The sequence below is a fragment of the Myotis lucifugus genome, unplaced genomic scaffold (genome assembly GCF_000147115.1).
Source record: "Myotis lucifugus unplaced genomic scaffold, Myoluc2.0 scaffold_2409, whole genome shotgun sequence".
Taxonomy (NCBI): domain Eukaryota; kingdom Metazoa; phylum Chordata; class Mammalia; order Chiroptera; family Vespertilionidae; genus Myotis; species Myotis lucifugus.
Genome location: NW_005873457.1, coordinates 18,779 through 24,150, shown reverse-complemented (window position 1 = coordinate 24,150; position 5,372 = coordinate 18,779). Strand labels below are relative to the sequence as shown.

Below are 5,372 nucleotides of genomic sequence, written 5' to 3'. Positions count from 1 at the left end.
TTTTGAACACAGAGGTATCAGGATAGCATAGGGTTATAAATTAAGGATACTGAATTAGGCTATTCTGAGAAAATGACCCTTCAGTTGAGATATAAATAAATGAATTGCAATTAGGTAAGTGAAGGAGTTAAGGTACAGAAAAATAACGTTGCTTAAAGCATTAATTCTCAACCTTGTCTGCCTGTGAAAATTAGTTGCAAGAGTTTTTAAACTTGCCACTGTCTGGACAGCACACAAGACCAATTAAATTAGAATCTTCATGGATGAGACTGAGGCATGAGTAGCTTTTTAATGTTTCTCAACTGACTCTAAAGTGAAATGGTTTTAGAACCCTTGAGTTAGAAGGATAAAAATGTAAAATTTTAAGATATAATTTCAGTTATGTAAAAACATAGAATGGAAGAACTGTTACAGAAAATATGGGCATGGATGCCAAATTTAATCTTTTTTCTTTGATAATAGTATTTCAGTTATTCAATAATGACAAAAATATGATGTACGCTCACTTTTTATCATATGTGTTCAAATCTTTACTATTATGATACCATTTCATGTCTTTTCAATATTCCACTTGCTTTCTTCTGGATACATTTCTTTATTAATGATCCTATATAATAAAAGCCTAATATGCTAAGTGTCCAGTCATCCATTCAACCAATCAAGGCATAATATGCTAATGATATGCTAAGGCCACATTGCTATGATATGTACTGACCACCAGGGGACAGACACTCCAACCAGTAGGTTAGCTTGCTACTGGGGTCTGGCCAATTGGGACTGAGAAAGATGGGCTGGACACTCCCTGGAGCCCTCCCACAGTCCCTACCCAGCTGGCTAACCTCCTGCATCCCTCCCTGGCCCTAATCATGCACCAGTGGGGTCACTGGGCTTGTCCTTCACCCTCTTAAAATCCAGGACCCCTGGGGGAATACCAGAGAGCTGGTTTTGGCCCGATCCCGCAGGCCAGGCTGAGGGACCACACTGGTGCATGAATTCATGCACCAGGCCTCTAGTATTCTTATAATAGGTTAACCAGTATTTATCACAGGGCCCCAAGTTAGGTTAGAATAGCCCAGAAGAAAGTGAAATATATTGATCCCACTTGCCCCAGGCTGATGGATGTGTTTAAACAAAAATGTTATAATGATTGGAATGACCTTGAGCTGTAGATACCGTAGGAAAAGTACTGGACTTAGAGACATAGAACCATGTACTCAAATACCAACACCTCACAAGTTCCCTTGGCCGCTGTATCTACCACTACAGCCAGAGATGGGGAGGAGAACAGGGCGATCGGTGCCAGTTTGGGGAAGCCAAATTATGGCTTATGAGGCTTTATCACTGTTGTTTTTATCTCCTTATTTCTCTTTTTATAGCACAAGGCCGATTTTCAGAGCCCTTTGCAACAAGTTTATACATAAGCTGTTTACACAATGTTAATGCTGAGGGAATTATGATGAAGACTAATTGTAATATAAACATGTTTTCTTAAGCAGATCAGCTCCCCTCATACAAGCCGTATCCTGAAAATGCTACGTCCTGACCTTGTGAAAGATAATTGACTCCATTGAGTCTCTGACTTTGTCAGGAAAGCAAAGGACTGTTAACTAAGCTGTATAAGTGAAGCAGAGCAAGAAAACCTTAGAGAAAGGCCTTCAAAGAAGTCTGCCTACTACAGACTATTTTAAGTATATATTTTGTGACATGTATGATCATTATTCCTTTTTATATAATTTTTTTTATATTTGATTCTTATGCTGCTGGGGTCCAGCCCCAGCAGGTCCAGGGGTTCCCATAGGTGTGGACATGGTCGGTGAAGAAGGAATTTTTTTTTTACCATTTATGCAGATGTTCTTTATTCAGATCTATTCCTGTTCATTTTATCCATGAATCCTTACAGGTTCAGTTCAATCACAAGAAGCAAACTGCTGGACAACCGTCATGTTTCCCTCATGAAGACTGTTTTGTCTTGGAAGGTGTATCTCTTCCTTCAGCTTCTAGCGATGACGATACTCGGGCTCTCGGTCACGCTTTCGGTCTCGGTCCCGATCTCGGTCATGATGTCTCTCTCTTTCTCTGCGTCTCTCTCTATAATCATCATCATGACGATCTCTACTGCGGGATTTATGGCGCCGACTCTTTTCTCGTGATCTACTATGGTCCCTCTCTCTTGATCCTTTACGTCTTGATCCAGAACCATAAGACTTGGGTTCAATTCCATGAAGGCAATCTTGCAATGAGCTAATAAGAACTTTGCAACGATCATCAGCAGATACTTTGGATTGTTTCACTAAAGAAATTGCAGTTACCAATGTCTCAATTGCACTCCCATAATCACCAGCGCTGGCATCAGACATGGCTTTTGAAATAGCACTGCTTGAGATTGCCCTATTTTTATTCATGATTTCTTCAAACTCAGCTTCACTCAGTGGAGTTCTTGCTGTATCCATTTTCCTTCCAGGAGGCCCATAGTCACCTCTATCATATGGCGGAGGTCGGCCATATGAACCTATTGGTGGTGGGCCTCGACTATCTGATGTAGGCATGCCGCTGTTAGTTGGTGGAGGAAAGAAAGCTGGGTTCACATGTGGAGCTGGCGGTGGGGCACCTGGAGGTGGTCCAGGAAGATGCGGAGGAGGAGCAAGTGTAAGGGGTGGCCCAAGAGGACCAGGTGGATGAGGTGAAAGGGGCCTGGAGGTGGAGGTGGTCCCTTTTGTGGATGTGGTGGCCCAGGAGGGGGGCCGTAGCCTGGAACTGGAGGTGGAGGACCAGGCAGAAGCGGACCCAAAGAGGCTGCCCAAAAGGTTGTCCAGGAAAAAGAACTGGTGGTGGAGGGCGATCTCCTCGATTAGGAGGCCCAGCTAAAGGAGGAGGCAGAACCTGACCAGCTGGAGGTGGGCCTGGTGGACCAGGTGAGCCTGGAGGACCTAAGGGTGGACGTGGTGGAGTCTGTCCAGCTGGAAAAGGTGGAGGTTGCCCTCCTGGTCCTGCTGATCCAGGAAATCTGTCCCCACTGGGAACAGCCCCTGGAAAACGGCCCCGTCCTCTACCCCCTTGTGGAAATGCTGCACATGACCTGCCTCCTGGAGGATCAGCTTTACCTTCTCAAGATATTTGTCCTGATTGTGTAGTTTTCCTGGACTGCATTTCAAATTGACTCAGGAACTGTTTACTGCATGGAGTTACAACAGGATTCTGACCATGAAGTTCTCTTTTAGGCAACAGATCCATTAACTTTTTTGAGGATGATTCAGATCCAAGACCAACAAGGGCAAACCCCTTTGATTGGCCATTTGCTCGGTTTTCAAAAAACATTATCTCCAAAATATCATTTACTCCCAAAGAATGCACTGCTTCAGTTAAGTCTTCATCTGTTGTCCACCATGTTAGATTTCCAATATATAATGCAATTCTCTTTCTTGTATATGTATAGACTACTTTTGGTGCTGCTTCTTTACCCACATCATCACCAACAGCTGGTCGGAGAGTATCCCTGTAATCCCGGTCTTCTGGGGCATCTCCATTATTTGCGGATGGAGAGATGACACCATCATACAAATCTATCTGACCATGCCCACCATATTCAGCTTCCTGGTTGAACTCTTCGTCTACATCTGCGTAAATATCTATGTTGTCCACACCATCCGATGGAGAGATGACACCATCATACAAATCTATCTGACCATGCCCACCATATTCAGCTTCCTGGTTGAACTCTTCGTCTACATCCACGTAAATATCTATGTTGTCCACACCATCCGCCATCTTCCCTCGGCCTCAGTGGCGGCCACTGCCACTACCGCCTCCTGCAGGTCTAGGGGTTCCCAAAGGTGTGGATGGAGTTGGCGAAGAAGGAATGACTCAGAGACAGCGTTCAGTTGATCAGCAGCCTAGCCAGGTTCTCTAGCCAGGATCTCCAGCCAAGTTCTGTGTCTATTGCCTTGTTACATCTATATTTATACCAGTTGATTTTAATCCTACCCATTCTATTTCAAAGGTTAGGGCGTTTCTTATCTCCATTCCAGGGAGTAAAGATTATGTAGCTTAAGTGTGATTGTTCGTAGTTAAAGTGATTAACTACGCCCCCTGGCACTTAGTTAAGGAGTTTTACTAATAAAAATCCCCACCTGGGGAAGCAACCTTTCTCAGAGAGGTGACCTTGGTTAAAACACATAGTGCTAAGAAGCAGAGCAAACATATTAAGAACAGTATGCCATATATGCCAGGTCCCTTGAAAGGTAAGCTGTGCAGATGTTTCTTCCCTGCAGTGACTGTGTCAAGCAGCAAGGATGGACCAGCTTCCGGCATTATGTGAAAATAATAAATTTGAAGCAGTGATATTCTAGGGACTGCTCTAAGGTATTATATATATTTGTTTATATATTTTCACTGACAGTCTATGAAGTAGACACTATAGTTAGCTTCACTATAAGAAGACTAGAGGCCCGATGCACACAATTCATGTAAGAGTAGGCCTTCCTTCCCCATCTGCCAGCACCGGCTTCCCTCTGGCACCTGGGACCTGGGCTTCACTCTGGCCTCCGCTTCATCTGGAAGGATGTCTGAAATGACATCTGGTCTAATTAGCATATTACCCTTTTATAATTATAGATAAGAAAACTCAAAATAGGGAAGAAATAGACCTTGTCCACTAACACACTCTGTAGGAAACACCATTTATTGAACTTGGCTTCAGAATCTACAGGAATTACATCTATCTCAAGTTTATGCTTGAATCTTTTAACCATTGCCTTTAAGAATTGATCTGTTTGAAATATTGATAAGAAAAGATTAATTAAAAGCCCACTATATGCCAAGCGAGGTGTCAGTCAATGTAGTGTGGTGGCGAATATGAAAATGAGCCGTTGCCCCCTTCATGGAGCCTGCATTTTGACGGAGAACTGCACAAAATCAAGCAGCAGGCAGATACAGTGCGGAAGGTTCAGGAAATCCATTACAGGTTCTGGACATATAATAATTTATGTGGGAGTTTATTTGACATAGGGAGACGAAGGAAACATATTTCTATGCAGAACAGTTTAAAATGAACTTTAACAGAGTCCAAGATGGGGGGCGGGTTAAGTGGAAAGTGCACTAACACTCTCCTGGTACCAAGTTGGAATTACAACTAAAATATAGAAAAACCATCCTGAATAACCAACAGGAGATTAGCTGGCAAGGACCCTGATAACCAAGGATGGACAGTGGAGACTGCATAGAGACCAATAGGAAGGGTGGAGGTGGGCAAGGGCTGGCCAGGCTCAGACAGAGAGCAGCTGACGTTCCAGAGAGATAGCTCAACTGCTGGGGGTTCCCACTGAGAATTCTAGGGTCTAAACCCCAAGATGGGCTCCCCCCCCCAGCAGAGAGCA

The 5,372-nt window shown here is 43.8% G+C and overlaps 1 pseudogene; it reads right to left on the bottom strand.

The window, feature by feature from the left end:
• Positions 1-1,997: 1,997 nt before the first annotated feature.
• LOC102440492 lies at positions 1,998-3,765 on the bottom strand (annotated as a pseudogene).
• Between the last annotated feature and the right edge of the window lie 1,607 nt (positions 3,766-5,372).